At 40.2% G+C, this 18,643-nt stretch overlaps 2 long non-coding RNA genes across 2 annotated transcripts; both read left to right on the top strand.

The window, feature by feature from the left end:
- The first annotated feature begins 232 nt into the window (after positions 1-232).
- LOC139434052 (uncharacterized) lies at positions 233-1,602 on the top strand. The gene is made up of 3 exons (XR_011643450.1): positions 233-407; positions 503-595; positions 860-1,602. It is a non-coding gene; the product is annotated as an uncharacterized lncRNA (long non-coding RNA).
- A 3-nt stretch (positions 1,603-1,605) lies between these two features.
- LOC139434053 (uncharacterized) lies at positions 1,606-5,055 on the top strand. Its single transcript, XR_011643451.1, has 2 exons — positions 1,606-1,791; positions 2,319-5,055. It is a non-coding gene; the product is annotated as an uncharacterized lncRNA (long non-coding RNA).
- The last annotated feature ends 13,588 nt before the right edge of the window (positions 5,056-18,643 follow it).

The following is an 18,643-nucleotide window of genomic DNA, read 5'->3' as shown; positions in this document are numbered from 1 at the left end:
AACTATAGACAGCCAAGGCAAATATGTTGACGTTTATTTTTGAATATATATCACAATATAAGCTTTACATCTATTACTCTTAGTGTCTTTATTTGGTGGTGGTTTTCAATATGTGGATTAATTCATTTAAATGTTACATTCATACAAGCTGACTTGGAGTACTTTTAATCAAACCGTTGGCTCTTTATAAAAAATATGTGTATTATAAATTCTCAGTATTTTTTGTTTTCTATGCTGCTTATATTTTCTAGGTAAATGCTGAGTTCATGCGCATAACAACATTTCCATTGGAGACAAAGTTCTTGGCGCAGTTGGACAAACACTCCACCAAACTGCCGCAGGTCATCAGGAGCAGGGGAGGAGTTGTGAAACAGAAGACCACCGGGATCTTGCAGGTTTTGGATGAGGTATCTGAATGAGTTTTTTATCTGTGGGATCAGTGGCTGAATCGTCCTTTTTCTTGCATTTGATTTATTATATATATATATCTGTTCTTACTCAGACTGTGGACATCGCCATCAGAAGAGCATGCATCCTCAAATCTCTAATGGTCTACCTGGGTGAACCTGTTGACCATCTCATCAAAGAATTCCAGGTAAGACCTCTCACTCACAAGAAGTTTGTTCATAAAAGAAAACATATTTGTACTGCATGCAAATAACTGCTTGGTTAGAAAGATAGTCATTTGTGATGACCTCTTGAGCCGACTGAACTGAGAACTTTCCTTTTCATCTATCCACTCTAATCTTGTATTTGTAAAAGGTAGCTGCAATCTTGGAGAAACATTTGCGCCTCAGGCCTGTTGAACTACACTCTGTGGTCCTCATCCATTCCCCTTTTTTTTTTGCATGATATGCAGGACGCTGAGGCAGGCAACAATGGAAACCTTTGTCACTGGGAAAGAGGATCAGTTTCATCGACCCAAAGACGTCAAGGTTCTCATCGAAGAATCAGAGGTCCTCAGCGCCTTGCCCTGGGTTGCGACAGCTTTTGCCATGCTCTTCGGGCTCATATACGCACTGAAATGCCTGCGAGCTAGTGCAGGCAGTCAACTCGAGCACTTACGCTGCATTCATACATAAAGCCCCCTTGCCACTGTAGTGGGAATTTTTATTATTATCATCCTTATTATTATCCTTATTATGTCTTTCATATGTTTAAACCAAATGCTTCTTATTTCCTCTTGTTGTGCTTTTAACATTATTATTCTATTATATTCCCAGTCTCTGCAAGGCCACAGCTGTTTCAGCAGACTGGGAGACTCATACACAGTCAGACACATCACGAACTTCCCTGCTCTGAGAACCGTTATGCTATCTACTCAAGGCCACTGGGTGTCTCATCAACAATCTGACTGTGTGAACCCAGATTGTTCTCTTTCCCACTCCTTTTCTATATAACCTTTGCTTTTCCATTGTTCTGCGCACTCTCGCACAGACTTTTCATACTCTGTGCGACTTGTGACATTATTCAATCATTATATCGTGTATTTGAAGCTTCAAATAAATAACCAAAAGACAGCTTTTCTCGATTCACCATTTATTTGTTATGATCATTTGACTTGTACTCTCCAGCTGTGTTGGGCCCTAGATTTCCGTAACAAATGGCGTTGTCGGCAGGATCTCTGTATGTTTGATCGGGGAAACCTCTGGACGCTGGTGGCTGCTAGCTCCGGGATCTTGGATCCTCCTCTACCCCGACATAAAACGTACGGGACGAGGGGACCAGCGCGAGGGGTGGAACCGATTGACTTCACGAGATCCAACGAACTCAAAGGGCTTTCAATACTCGGTGAGATGTGCAAAGTCTAAATTGTTTAAAGTTAAACGTAATTAAAACTCCATGACATCAGGAGAGGGACTGCTCGAAAACAGAGATATTTGGCATATCTAGCATCGACGGATGAAAAATAGTGTTTTGGTGACACGGAGTGTTTTGGTGACACTTTAATAGTGTTTTGGTGACACTTTAAAAGACTTTGCTATGGGGGCAAAGCAGGGGGGGGGGGTATGTACAGCCTCCTGAGGGTCCGATAGTTGATGTCATGCGAGCAAAATATGGTGAAGAAAGTCTGTCTAAATTAAATATATGGATGGAAATGTTCGGATTTCCTAAGGGAGGGTCTTTGAGTAAATTAAAAATCAAAAACCTAAAAGGACACTCATAGAAAGTGTTTATAATACTGGGGAGTAAAAAAAAGGCAGTTGGCCTTGGGGATTAAATAAAATATTAAGGTTGAAAATGAATGTGAAGAAAAGAAATACATTATTTCCAAAAAACATGTAAACCCCAGACATCTCTGTGTCCTTCCATTGCAGGCCTGAATGACCTCTCCTCGACTGGGTATCCCTTCCCTCCTCCGGCGTACAACCCTGGCAATCTGGTTGGAACACCTCAACCACCTCCACTACAAGCCCCAGCCATGCAGTCAGCGTCAACTCCAAGCTCGACAACAGCGGGATAAACAAACCCGATGCCCTAGGAGACCAAGCAGGTGTTTGGGAAACAAACCTCAGTAATGCCTTTCTCAACGGACTCACAGACACAGCGCAAGCTAAACAAAATGCTGGACGCTCACAATACCGAGGGAGAGGCAGAGGAGGTTTTCAGAGGCAGAGGACAAGAAGCAAGACGTTCATTTGAAGAAAGATGTTTCCAAGTGTGGAAGTGTTGAACATTGGATTATGGGACTGCTCACAGAACACTGGAGTGGAGGCAGAGGGGGACAGCAGGGAAGGGGCCCAATCGAGCGAGATGGAAATTCAGCCAGCAGCATCAAACCAGGGAAGTGACACACACACACACACACACACGCATCATACATGCTATTGAGAAATTAGAAGAATTAGAGGACATGTCTGTAATTAAAAAGGGTACATATTTGAAATATGACAGTGAATGTTTGCGTTAAGAAATGTCCCACACATTTTTGGTTGATTTTGGGGCTACACATTCTGTGGTAAAAAAGGGTAGATTTGCCTGAATGCAAATGTAGTGATAGATTTATTCATGTGCTGGGTTTATGAAAAGGAGAAGTTTCTGTACCACTTCAGAGTGGAGATAACGGTGTTGACAGTAATCCATTTCCCACATCAGTAAAAAACAGTTATTTTATCATCTGCCTGCCCAATACATTTACTGGGCAGAGATCTGGTTCTCCGGTTCGGCTTGGACCTCATTTTTCCACAAATGAGGGTCTTAAAGTCCGACAGCCATCTCCTACGATGGTTCAAAAAGTGTCATTTGATGATAAAGAACTGGTGAATGTGTATCAATGGGCTGCTGACATATCCTGATTTTCAGGAGTTGTTGCATTTGACTGGTCAACGTGGTTTTCCACCTGCTGTGTGGAAACTTCTCATTTTGCATTGTACTGCTAACGTGGTTGAAAGATCCGCGTAACTGCTATGATGAGAGTTTTACTGTTAGAATGTGTGAATGATGAGCTCATATTTAAAAATGTATTGGAATTCGCTGGGTAGCACTATCTCTGTTAGACTCACACACACACAAGACACAACCAGCTGTGTCAAATCCCAGGGGCGGTCCACACATTTCACTAGCCAGGGGGCCCCACTGATAGATGGAGGGATTTGGGTCCAATCGTTAAAGATTGGGAGTCAGTCACTGATTAGACACCTACACACACAGAATATGTCATGTACTCTATGTCACGTGACGTGTATCAAAGGAAAATGTGCACGAACGTAGCCGTTCTGCGCACATTGCTGTTGGTTGAGGATAAGGTAATTCTCATATCTCTGAGCTTCCTGCCGCGCTTTCAGATGTGCCATACTCACTCTGGGCAGCTCACAGATATGACGTAGGGTTAATGTCCACGTACCGTACTCATTGAAACGTGAAGCTGTTGATGGCCAGTGTTTACCTCTCTGCTTAAACAAGGGGTCATTATTCCGTGTAACGATTCCAGTGTTTCCTGTCAAAAAGATCAGAGACAAACCTCCTGACGAGTGGAGATTTGTCCAGGATTTACGATGTAAATGCAGCTGTGCATGCACGCTCGTCCGGAATTCTTATCTGATTACTCCAAAAGTTCCAGCCTCTGCAACATATTTACTGCCATAGATGTCTCAAATGCATTTTTCAGTGTTCCGGTACACAAAGACAGTCAATTTTTGTTCACATTTGAATATAATGGTAAACCTTACACATTCACACGTTTGTGTTAAGACTAAATGTTAAAAAAGTCACTAAGCAACAGATGATGTCATTCTTGCGTATGTGTTCATAACACACGGCTGTTGTTATGCTTGCTGTGACGTTACATTAGTCCGTTCTCTGCTTGTAATTATGCCGTTACAAGCTTCAAAGTTGTATTTATCATCTGAATTTGCCGAAACAAGTTTAATATTCTGAAAGCCAATACTTTGAAGATGTATAAGTGAGGTGTCTTGAGTAGTCAAAATTACCTACAAATCATTGTACACACGTGTACATATTATTCTATTTTTATGCAGCTCTGTGTGATTTTGTAGCTACAATTCAGACTAATACACTACCAGAAGTGGAATAAGTACTCAGATCTTGTACTTGAGTAAAAGTAGAAATACCAGAGTGTTACAGTAACAGTCCTGCATTCAAAATGTTCTTCAAGTAAAAGTAGAAAAGTATTATCAGAATATAGTGAAAGTAAAGACAGTAAAAGTAGTCGTTGTGCAGATTGGTCCATTTCAGAATAATATGTGATATGTTTTATAATGATTGATCATGAAAGTGTTCTCAAAGCTGGTGAAGGTGCAGCTAGTTTGAATGAATTTGTATTCTGCAGGGTAGCTTGTGGATTCACTCCAGGTGGAACTAAAGTCTGATTTAACACTTGATTATATTTCACATCATTCATCCACATCTGTGAAGTAACTAAAGGTATTAATACATGTAGTGAAGGAAAAGTACACCATGTACCTATGACTTATGTTCACTTCCAACCTAAAAGGACCTAAAAAATAGTAATCAATAATGTATTGGAAAGTTATTTGCTGATTGGTTTTTATATCGGCTCAGCCAGGTTATATGGGAGGCCCAGTCTACGTACACTCTAACAACAAATGCCTTGGCTTAACAAAGAAAATCAAGGCAATAGGTTGCATCGATGGTTATTGAGTTAAGACAACTTCTATTGAAATGTTGTTAAAGCAACAAAGTTATTTGGGTTAGGGGAGAAGGCTTTTCCTCTGCAATCAGAGGTGTTTTCAATTACCACTCACTTAATAATTGGTAGCATAAACACACGTTTTTAAGTTGATTACTCCAAAAGTTCCAACTTGTTTTACCGTATGATTTAAATCTAATCTTAAATTGTATGTACTTAATTACCACATGTTGAACATGAACACATGTTTTTAAGTTGACAACTATTTATAAATTAAGTTGCTCCAAATAATATTGTATCAATAGGGTTTTTCTCTTAGCTTTTTCATGTTTTTGCCTTTAAAGAAATAACTTAATTGATTCCACAACAAAAATATTAGGCAATTCATTTTTTTTTTTTTTTAACTACAGGTGTTTATTTCAACACATGATGTTTCAAAAGGAGAGACTTCATTTAGTTTGAATATTGCCTGAAGACGGTTGACGTAATTTCCATTGTGTGCACACCTACTGTAGACCGGACTTAAAGACAGACAGGTTTTTATTGTTTGGACTTAAAAGACGTTCCTCTGACCAACGCTGACCTCATTTTGTATGTTGATGGGTCTGCCTCTCGCGACCAAGGGGGCACTAATTTATTTGTTTGTTTTTTTCTATTGTGTTTTTTTTGTTTTTGTTTTTTTCTGTTGTTTCAGATTCTGCTGTACTCCGTTCTGGACCGCTTCCATGTCACCTCTCAGCACAGGCAGCAGAGCTCATCGCACTAACTGAAGCCTGCACGTTTGCAGAAGGCAAAACCGTGACTATTTACACTGACTCACGATATGCTTTCGGGGTAGTACACGATTTTGGGGCTATTTGGAAGTGTAGACAATTTCTTAAATCTGATGGCAAACCAGTACTTAACCATGTGCTGGTTGCAGGCTTACTAGACGCCATTCTGCTCCCATCTGAGGTTGCAGTCTGTAAATGTGCCGCACACGCAAGCAGTACAGACCCAGTTTCCCTAGGAAATGCGTCTGCTGACTCAGCCGCAAAGACAGCTGCCCTCATTCCTCTCGCACCTCACGCACACTCATTTGTTAAAATCCCTGTCTCCTCCTTTACTGACAAAATGTCATCACTGACTTCCATGAAGCAGCTAGCTACGCCAGTTGAGAAGGCTCAATGGAAGGCTGCTGGGGCTGTTTTTTGGGTTGGCCCAAATTCTAATCCATGTCTTCCCAGACATTTTTTCCCTCATTTCGCTAAATTGACACATGGGTGGGATCATGTGTCAAAAGGGGGGATGTTAGAGTCTATAAATCAGGAGTGGTTCACAAGGGGGTTCACAGTAACAGCTCAAAAGCACTGTGAAGCATGCTAATCTGCATCATGCAAAATTACAAACTAGCAAAATGCTGTGCAGACACAGGTCTGTCATGGACACAAGCTCTGCCCATTGTGCTGATGTACATGAGGATGCGGAAAAGAACACGGAGTCAACTCAGCCCATTTGAAATCCTTTTTGGGGCTCCTCCACAGACTCAAGGCTCCAGGATGTCCTCTTCCCTCCACAACTTTGTGTGAGGATGCTATTTTGTCATATTGTGTTAACCTATCATCCACTTTAGCGACTGCCACTGGTCCGCTTCACCGCCTTCAACCGGGCGACTTCGTGCTGGTCAAGGATTTCCGGAGAAAGAGCTGGAAATCCAATCGTTGGCAAGGTCCCTACCAGGTGCTTCTCGTCACCCAGACAGCGGTCAAGGTCGCCGAGAGAGCTACATGGGTCCACGCCAGCCACTGCAAGGTCGTGGTCACAGGAAAGGAGAAACGATAGAAACAGATGACAACAAGTGACATATCCAAGTCACCAACAGATGACAACAAGTGACATGTCCAAGTCACCAACAGATGACAACAAGTGACGTGTCCAAGTCACCAACAGATGACAACAAGTGACGTGTCCGAGTCACCAACAGATGACAGCAAGTGACGTGTCCTAGTCACCACCAGCACCACACTTGCACTACATACACCAAAACACACTACACACAAGGTGTCACGAGCGAGTGCCAGCTGAGCGGTTCCATATGCTCTCTGGTTCCTCGTTTGTGTTATCAGTGTGCGAAGTCTGACGGTCCGGGTCACGAAATCGACCGAGAGAATACACACACACACTCCATGGAACATTTCCCCCTCGTGATGAGGGCTCGCCTGGAGAGACGACAACGCAACCGTGAGCAATGTGAATGCTACTGGAGAGCCTGGACAATCATAGAATGGTTCCTCTGCATACTTGCCATGATAGTTGTGTTAGGACTAGTCCTATATTTTATGTATCCATTTCAGCACACAGCATGTCAGCCAAAATCGAGGTATCTAAGAGGTACATGGGGAAAGCAGGGCGAACCACATTTATTTTATTTTGTTGTCTGTCTGTATGTATCCGGCGCCGACCCGTGTGGCACATTTTACATCGACATCGCGCCCAAAACTCAGACCCGGAAAAGCGTAAGCAACCTTTGACGCCACTGTTGACATCCATAGGTACATCTACATTTAATCTATACATAGGCGACCATAGCAACATTGATGTGGGTCAGACCAGTAGTGGGATCACCGGTAACGTCTGGTGGCACACTCTGAGATCATTCTTGCAGGCCGCAGGACAAAATGGGTCATGTTATGCATGCACCCTTTTCCCCCAGGACTCATCAGTGTCCGTGCCAGTTCGTCCGCGCTCTCTGACCCAGGTTGAACACCTCTGCGCGTTTATGGCTCTGACAAAGCCCATCAAGGATGAAGACAGCGTAACCGGGTGGCGTTATGCTAGGCAGCTTCCCCCACCATGCAGCAATCGGTCTGACTCCTCTTTGCGTGCATCCACGCTTGATACCACATACGCAAAGTACCAACCCGTCAGCCATGTGCACCCCAGTCATTTGAGAGGGATGAAACACAACCTCTGCATCCAGAGAGTTTACCACAAAACGTCTCTTACACCACCTTATTTTTTCCTAGGCACTACTACTGGTTGTACTCGCATCCTACGGAACACATGCGGTGACGGTGCTTACAAAATCTCGTATTGTCACATATCTGGTGCCCCTGAGAGAATCCTTTCTAACGTAGCATTCCCTGATGTTAAACATATTTCCCTCCAACTGGCCTGGCCCAGTGATTCTGGGTTTAGCGCGCCAGAAGATTACGTTTGGTTGTGCGGCAACAAGCTCTATCAAGTTCTGGCTCCCCTTTGGATAGGTACATGCACTCTAGTGGATTTGAATCCAGCAGTCACTGTACTCACGTCCTTAATGCACACGACACATCATTACCCAGAGTTCCAACACCCCGACCACCACAAGGTAAAAAGAGATATGACGTCCGCTGGAGCTAAATTCATGGGTGGCCTGTTCCCATGGTGGGGTACAGTAAACAATGCCCATAAAATAGATACCTTACACGTCCGGCTAGAGAATCTGACTTATGAGACGACTCAAGGCTTCCAGGCTTTGACCCCATAGCCTCTAGGAACATGCTCATGCAGCACCAATTCGCTCTTGACCTTTTGTTTGCCTCAAAGGGTGGCCTGTGTCATGTGATCGGTGACTCCTGTTGCACTTACATTCCCGACGCCACCAAGAACATCACTGACACCGTGCGGCATCTTAACAACCTGTTAGCTGACATGAAAGCTGATGACATATCCAACGCAGGGGGCTGGGACTGGTGGGCCTGGCTTACATCAGGCGGGTGGAAAGCATGGCTGGCTAGTATAGTTACACCCCTGGCGATCATTTTTGGCCTATTAATCAGTTGTACCTGTTTGATAATCCCAATACTGAAGAAATGCGTTTCCAGCATGGTGTCCTCAGCTTTCGTTCAGTATACTACTATTCCATTACAAGACAATCCTTTGCGCCACAGTGAGATAGACCAGCTAGAATCAGAAGAGTCTGGTTCCGACACTACAATATAATCATGCGTACCCTCTTCTCTTATTCTCTTATGCTTACATTATATTGGAGTCTGTCCTCCACAAAAACAGCCAGTTTTCTATGATATATTTGTGATGTGTTTACTTAAACCAGCGATGGAGTGTATTCATTGATGTGTTATATCAGTCTATCCTATCATTTGTTTTTTTCTATTGATCAAGTATGATCAAAAGGGGGGAATGTAGTGCGAATTTTTATTATTATCATCCTTATTATTATCCTTATTATGTCTTTCATATGTTTAAACCAAATGCTTCTTATTTCCTCTTGTTGTGCTTTTACCATTATTATTCTATTATATTCCCAGTCTCTGCAAGGCCACAGCTGTTTCAGCAGACTGGGAGACTCATACACAGTCAGACACATCACGAACTTCCCTGCTCTGAGAACCGTTATGCTATCTACTCAAGGCCACTGGGTGTCTCATCAACAATCTGACTGTGTGAACCCAGATTGTTCTCTTTCCCACTCCTTTTCTATATAACCTTTGCTTTTCCATTGTTCTGCGCACTCTCGCGCAGACTTTTCATACTCTGTGCGACTTGTGACATTATTCAATCATTATATCGTGTATTTGAAGCTTCAAATAAATAACCAAAAGACAGCTTTTCTCGATTCACCATTTATTTGTTATGATCATTTGACTTGTACTCTCCAGCTGTGTTGGGCCCTAGATTTCCGTAACACCACTCTACAACCAACCAAACAGAGTCTCCTTAATATGCTGCTCTATTTAACCTGCCAGATCTCTCTCCATGCATTGCTTGCTGCTGCTGCTGCAGCTACTTCCACGTCACTGCTGCTTGCTGCCCCACCACCACCCCAGCTTCCACCTGTAGGCTCGGGGGTTAGTTATTTGATCATCACTCATCGTGCTATGTATATCTGTGGAGTGATGATGCCCGAGCCTAATCGCCAAACGCAACTATATGCTGCTTCTAATAAACATGTTAAAGAAACACGTGAGTTGTCTGACTGAACTTAACTTTTGAAGTTGTGCAAAAAGTATTGATGGAGCTTGAGGGGAAAAAGATGAGCCCAAAAGTGAATAAACTGAGAACCCAGCTGTTCATCCCAGAGTAGACACTTTGTTGCACTCACTCACAGTTCCCATTGTTACATGGTACGGTTTCTAAAACCAAGGTTTTATAATAATTATGCATTGTAAAACATTTGCGAAAAAGTGTTGTGTTCAGAAGTTGCACTTACAGTATGACCGATCTTCACTAGAAGTTATGCATGTCTAATCATTTTCAGAGATGACATGTCTCACAGGCATTCATTTATAATGAATAGTTGGTTGAAAAAGTTCTGATATTGTAAATATTGAGATTTTACAGTTTCTTATAATAACAAATTGTTGGTTGAAAAAAAAGAAAGTTCTAATGCTCAATTTGTACACATCACATGAACCTTGGTATGGAATATGAAGTGATGAATCAGTCCTGATGTAACTTTTCTGTGGTGAAAGCAGAGGGATGGAACTATTTTACACATGAATAACATTTCATTTAATCTATATAGGCCTATAGTGTAATTCATATTATTTCACTACTTTTGTAAACCAAATCTAGAACGCCCCAAAAAATAGATGAGATGAGTAAATGTGTTTTCACCTATGGTTTTCCAAAAATCGGATTTCTCATTTTCAGCTAAGTATCTCATAAGACAGTGCTCTAAGGTGAGTGACTTGCATCTCTAGCAAGACCAGAGAGTGTCCTGAATATTTTGATAAGTAACATATGGGGTGCCATGTTATAAGTACATTTAAAAAGTGATTTAAGGAGACGTCTACATATCGAGAAAATATCCTTATACTCCATAGGGTTAAGGAAAAGGGTAAGGCAATTGTATTTTTTATATATATTTTATATTGTTTGATTTATTGATTATATTCAAAGGAAAATTAGTTTCATCCCTGAATCTGGAATAATATACAATTTACAGCAAAGCCTAAAAATGTCAAGAACTTTTCAACTACAGATTGCTTTGGTCTGGCTTTACTCTTCACTGATTGGTTAAAGACACTTTAAACTTAGTGGCTATGGAAATCAGAAGGAGGGGCTCATTATCATATTAAAAAAACGCGCGTTTTATACGCGTCAAAAACGCGCGTAAAACGCGCGAAAAACGGGCGTTTTTTACGAAAAACGCGCGTTTTAAACGGGCGAATAGTGGCACTTTAGGCTTTCGATACCTTACGTGCATTACCGTACCGCAGTGTGAACGCGGCTATTGTTGTTGTTAGCATCTGGTGCTAGCTAGCTGCGCTAACGGATATAAGGAGCTGTTTAAATGAAAACAGAGGAGCGCTCTATCCACACAGTTGCACCGAGCACTTGACTTGATGCAGGAAGCCAGACAGCGGGACATTGTACGAGAAGTCAGCACACTCATGATTGCAGCAACATGATTGCAGCGTCCAGGCAGCTCCCGTTCGAGCATATGCCTTGAGTTGCACATAGCTCCAACGATCACACACACACACACACACACACACACACACACACACACACACACACACACACACACACACACACACACACACACACACACACACACACACACACACACACACACACACACACACACACACACACACACACACACACACACACACACACACACACACACACACACACACACACACACACACACACACACATTATATGCTGAATCGACACAGACTTGGCGGTGCCGACATTATGAAACCCAGTCATGCAAGGGGCCATTATCAGCACCTTATATTATGTGATCATCATTGAGACTGAAAATGAATCCATCAGTGATGAGATCAGACTGCTAACAGTAAACATGTCTGTGACACACACACACACACACACACACACACACACACACACACACACACACACACACACACACACACACACACACACACACACACACACACACACACACACACACACACACACACACACACACACACACACACACACACACACACACACACACACACACACAGTGACTTAGAGTTAATTATCCTAATCCCACACTTGTTCAGGTAACACACTGAACTTGAGTGTTTTTTCTGCCATTTCATTTTGATCAAAACATTGTTTCAGTTTTATAAGGACATTAAAAGTCCTTTGAAAGCTTCAAAACAAATGTCTCGTCTGTGTAATTTATGTCACAGAAACACACAAACACCCACTCCTCATTACATCTACTAAACATGTATAATTCATGCAGGAGTAATGTGAGGTGTCTCTGTTTTAATGCCTCCTAATGGCTTTTAGCGTTACCGCTGCCAGCTATGAATAAATCATATCAGTCATGGGGAAGGCCGCCAGTACCTCGTTCACCCTGGCAGCACTGAGACGATCTATAGGTATGTGGGGTGTGTGTGTGTGTGTGTGTGTGTGTGTGTGTGTGTGTGTGTGTGTGTGTGTGTGTGTGTGTGTGTGTACAGATATGTTTGGAGCTTTTTTTTCACAAATAACACTTTGAAATCAGAAGGAAAATGTGCTCAGGTGTAAATAATAAAATGAACGAATGCTCACCTCGTCTCCTGAATGGAATGCAGCCCTCGTTATTGTCATTCTTAACACCTGTGCTTTTGTTCAATGATAACTCAAAAAGGCTTTCACCCATGTACTGGCTTCACTGCTAGTTACCACGATAGTGTCATTTACAGAATGACACTAACTTAATTGTAATGAATTGTAATGCTATTAATCAACATTTGGAATATTGATATGCCGAAGCAAGATTAGCACAAATAACATTGACTTTAAATTACTTCATTTATTTTAGATGTTGCAGTTTTACTAAAGGCTAAAAGACTAAAGACTAAATTGTATGAGAGAGGTTCCAGGTTGAATTGAGGCGAATATTTGTAATATTCAGAGGTTGTTGTGTTTAATATTCATGAGAATATTTGTCATTGTTCAAATGATAATAAACATTAGCATAAAGCATATTTGTCCACTCATATGTTGATAAGAGTATTAAAAACTTGAAACATATTCCTCTAAGGTACATTTAGAACAGATACAAAATGTGCGATTAATCGCGATTAACTATGGACAATCATGCGATTAATCGCGATTAAATATTTTAATCGACTGACAGCCCTAATGCATATATGTACTATATAAACATTCAAAGATAACATATATGATCAACATTTGAAGTTTATTCTATTGCTTCATTACAATATATACGTTTGGGCTTTTAAGTGCACGAATAGAAATGAAGGCCTGTCACTTGACATTTTATAGAGTTGGCAATTCATTTGATGGTCAGCATATTCCTTAGCACCTCTCTCAGGTCACTCACCTCACTTTCCTTTAAGCAAAGGCACATTTTCTCTTAAAATGATGTATGAGCAACGGACCTGTCTGTGCTTTAAGGTGAAACATGCTATCTTCAATGTCTTTTTACAAGGCTATTTTGTGATTGTTTTCTATCAAATGTATAATTTCCTGCTGATGTACTGTCCGTGAGAGATCTACTCCCAAGCTTTGTCTTGTGTGTGTGAACAATCAATGAGTGCATAACCTGTTTAAAGGAGGTTATCAAGGTTATATTGGAGGGCTGCTGACATTGGGTGCAATGTTTTCAATGACAGATGAAAGAGCCGAATGAAAGGCAAATACACATTTAAATACACACATTTGACACTTGGGGTTGTGAGAGAAATAATATATCATTAATCATAAGCAGGTTAAATTGATATTCCATGCGGAAACGCAGGGTAAGCACTAATACACTAATCCCGTTCAGAGTTACATTTCAATCTGAATATAATGCAAACCTGCAAATAAGTCCAACAATAAGAAAAAAAGATAGGTAATTTTATATATACTTGATAAGGGGTGTTTCTAATATTTTATTTTATAGTGTTGGGGAAACCAACACTTGGATATAGAGGAGCATAGATGTTGGATTACTGTAGGTAGGTGAACAAGGATGGAGTTGTTTATTTGATGTTCTAATAGAATAAATAGGGAAAGGGGTAAAATACAGAATATAATAAACATTGTCAGAGTTATGTGCATATACCATCACAGGTGGGAAGAATCCGAATCAGGTTTATTGCCTAAGTAGGTTTACACATACAATACATATGCTTTGGTGTGTATGGTGCATACACAAACCTGGTAAGAGAAGATCAATTGTAAGAAGAGCAACAAAAATAGAACTATTATAAAACCTTTTTTTTTTTTTTAATGACTAAATCATAAAAAATATAGAGAAATATTTACACCAAACACACACAACTATGTAAAGTATAGCATGACAACATGCTTGGATAAATAAAACAAAAATATGTGGAACGCTGTGCAGTTATTAAAGGAGTACAACTTTGTACACAAATATGCAAAGTATTATTATGTGCAGGATTGAAATACAAATTTGCAAAAATGCGGCCTCCTGGTTGACCTGTTCTCATAATGTTTATAACAAATAAATACAATAACTGGTGAGGCCAAAAGCTGCTCTCTACGCAAAAATTGTTTTCCACAGGAGCATGCATTTGTTGTGCGTTCACATTTGCCAGGAATGTGTGAGTTTGCTCTAAATGCTTTTCTATCTTAGTTCCAACCAACTGTGTGAGAACAAATTGGATACTGTTGAAATAGCTGTAAAATGTGCAATCTAAACTGAGCAATATAAACATATTACTTACATTATTACATACGTGACACAACTTAGAGAGAACCACTATGTGAGGGAAATATTCTCCCTTGATAAATAAACATTTTGTCAACACATTTTCCCATTTAGCAATGAATAAATATGCTCTTAGTTTGTATCCAATTTTGACTTAAAAAAAACAGTCTTTACAGCAGTTGTATTTGTCATTTAAACTTCATATGACCCCCTCAACACATATTTTTAAATGTTCTGGTAATTACTGCAATTACTGCCATAATTCCTTTACCTCCCTATTTTATGCTGCCAAGCAGTGGTTTTGTTCTAAAACACATCTGATTATTTTTCAAGTATGTCCCGACTGGTAAAGTGCCACTTTAGCCCAAGGAACCACAAGGCTTCAGTGACACATAATTACGTACAAAGACGCATGCATTAGTGATGTCCAAAAATACCATGTGTGTTAATGTGAACTTCCTGGCACCTAAGATGAATGCATGTATTGATATGCAGTCTTGCTTTGTCAACACAAACCACAGGGGCTATTAGGATATTCTGACATGACATTAATATTTTGCTATGTTTTTCCTCTCAGTTTCCTAAAAATCAAAGATTCCTTAAAATAATAAATGTTGTGTCTCCTGATTCTGAATGAGCATTTACTAAGGATCACTGTTTGATCACAGTGCTTGAAAAAAATAAAACACGGTAGAAGTTCTAAAAGCGAGAGAATCACACCAGCAGAGTTTAGAGCGCTTTAAAAGTGCATTATATCCACAGGAAGAGGCCCTGCTTGGACATGAAATTGACTCATGCTGCAGTGCAACTTCTTCCACTCTGCTGGAGTCCTTCAATCTAAAGAGCCTCGGGTTTCCAAAGCCCCCTCTCCTTCCACTGTTAGAAGTGCATGCTGTAAACAAACAGCGGCACTGCCCTGAGAACACTGATGCCAGCGAAAAAGCTAGATTTATTCAAAACAGCAGCTATTTGCATCAGCTTTTGATGTAAATGTAATATGATGGTGTACAATTTATTTAATAAATACAACACAGCTTTCTACATTTACATCAAAAGCAGAGGCTTGTTTTTTTTTTTCATACTTTCTAGTAGGCTACACATCAGCACTTGTAAGCATTTAACTGAAGGCCCAGCCTGCTGATGAAAACTCTAAATCAAAGGCCTAAATGATCACTTTGACATCATGACTCAACTCCAACATGGCTGTATAAGCAATTTATAATGCAGCTTTACCTTTCAGTTTAGCATTAATAATATAAACATAGAGTTAGCTAAAACTGACATTTTGCCAGAATTCGTTTCAGTTGCCAATCCTGTTGGTTCAAAGTAGATGTACATTTACAAATGACTGTCACAGTACAGATTTATTCCATGAAGACACATGTGTCACTGGATAAAACTAGCATCAACACCTGTTAAGAGAGGATGCACTTTAAAAGCTAGTAGTGCTATTACAGCGATTTATTTGGGGAGATGGCTCACTTTAATGAGCGTGCCCTGTATTACAATTAGCTGTTAAACGTAACCTGGGAAATGGAGACAATAATTGTTACTAAGCGAGAATCTGTTATCCACTATTGCATTTCACAGATGGTAAGAGTTGTGTGGGGAAAAAGTTTTGAGGTTATGGTTGTGATCAAATTTAAGTATTTGTCACTGATAACATACTTTTCTTTATAAACACAGATGTCATTTCTGCTCATGTAGCAGATGTGTATTTTGAATAGCTACAAATGTAACCAAAGAAGGAAGTTAATATAATATTACCGGTATTTATGGCATGATTATAAACATATTTGGCACTCATATCAACGCTTTTTGCGATTAAGACGCAGCATGTCACTGTCAGCTCGGAATATGTCATGCCATGGTGAATTAAAATGGTGTGATGTGACATCCTACCTTCAAAAGCCTCAGGAAAACATATCTATTAGTATTAGTTATTTATTGGATCACCTGGGACAGATGTCAACCAAACTATTTTACAACCTTGGGTAACTTTATTCAGCCCTGTATACATATACTTATTTACACTCAGCCCATATAAATGTGTCCATTCTAAGAAATTCTCTCTAACCTCTGTTTGCTCCTAGTGAAGGACGTGACACTCAAATAAGCTTTTTATACCTTAGTCAACTCACTTGAATGAGGTTAAAGTGTTAAATTAGTTGTAAAGATTACAAAATGTATGTAGGAATGCATTTTCTTTTGCCGTAAAATAATGTGGTAAAAAATGAAACTACCCGACACTTCTAGCACAGTCTTTGATATGTTAAATAGACAAACACGCAAAGAATTTACGGTAAGAACATCTCTAGTAAACATTTTCTGTTTGCATTTGGCCGTGAGGTTCTTAAGGACGCAGCGAGTTTGATGCCTGGCTGCTTATTTCAGTTCCTCGCAGAATATGTTTTCCCTGTTTTTTTTTATATTGATCTAAAATCCAGCAAATATGAGGCTTATCTAAGGCAAACTAAGGTTAAAATGTGTGAATTGGATTTAATAAATATAATATCCGACTCGTAAAATTGTGTGTATTCACATGAATAAAGCAAATATAAAGTGATTCAGTCTTCATGGTAAGAGATGGAAAGTTTGAATTAATGTTAACTATTAGCTGTTTTGTATGTAAGTAATATATGTATTTTAGTTTGTATTATTTTCTATGTGTTTTACACTGTGTTTTTATGTTTGGATGCTGTTGTTTAGTTCACTTGCTCGTGTATTTTTATGTGAAAGCACGTTTTGAAATGTCCTATATAAATAAAGTTTATTATAATTATTACTATTTATATCTGGATTTAGCTTGAATCATTATATAATGTAGAAAGCATAAACGGCCTTTTCATGTACGTAACTTGTAGAATGATGTGTGCTACAGACATTCACTGGGCTCGCTGCGAGTCAAAGGCAGCTGTGTTTTATAATACAGTTTGCATCCTCTGTTCCCCATTAAATCCATTCCTCGGGACTGACTTCAACTTGTGACCTCTCTATTAGCCCTTGTGCACCCGGCCTGGTGATTAGAGGAACATTAGGAAATGAAAGGGAAATTGCATTACCAGAGAAACAGATGGAGGTGCTGCTGAGGACCCAACATACAGGACACGGAACCTGCTGATGCTCAGACTTTCCACCCTTTCATCGGCTAACGTATGATGCTAAATGCCACCCTCAGGTAGCAATTTCTCAGGTGGCACATTCTGATAAAGTATGAGGCCTTTGTGTTGTGCCAGAGTGTTTTAATCTTGAAGTTTAGTTGGGCGTATGGGAAAACTTCAGCCCGCAAACTATTCGAGCATATTAATTAGAAGTAAATAACTTCACAACAAGCTAAACAGAAATGTGTTTACACTCTCTGGGGATTTTAGCAAATGTGCTCTTTAACTGTTACTATTTTAAGCAGAAACAAATGTGATAATGCAGTTGAAAAAAAATTGTATATTCACCTCCAGGAAAATGTATTTGTTTAGTAGAATAATATATTCAGTAATTGGAGTGAATGAGACAACATATAAAGGTGGGGTCTCATGACCTTGTCCTGATGCACAGACTTTTAGGAGGCAAACTATAAATCTAATATACATAAACATGCAGGCACGTGCACACATAGACATCAAAGGGGGCTTGAGCCCCTGCCCTTTTTCTTCCCCCAGAGAAAGCGCCCTTTTTCCCCCCTTTTTTACATTTTTATAAATGAATATATATCTACTGCTGTTTGCGCAGTTTCCCTTTCCAAAAATATATTGATTGAATACAAAATTAAAATATCAGCTTGGGAGATTAGACTGTGAAGTTCAGATACTCTCTCTCTCTTCCCTCCCTCCCTCCCTCCCTCCCTCCCTCCACGTCTCGCGCACAGCGGTGCGGACATCGGCAGTCCCTTCAGACAGACACGTAGCAGCACCTCCCAT

Source organism: Pseudochaenichthys georgianus, chromosome 6 (genome assembly GCF_902827115.2).
Source record: "Pseudochaenichthys georgianus chromosome 6, fPseGeo1.2, whole genome shotgun sequence".
NCBI lineage: Eukaryota > Metazoa > Chordata > Actinopteri > Perciformes > Channichthyidae > Pseudochaenichthys > Pseudochaenichthys georgianus.
The sequence above is the reverse complement of the archived record's forward strand: the minus strand, read 5'-3'. Positions and strand labels throughout refer to the sequence as shown.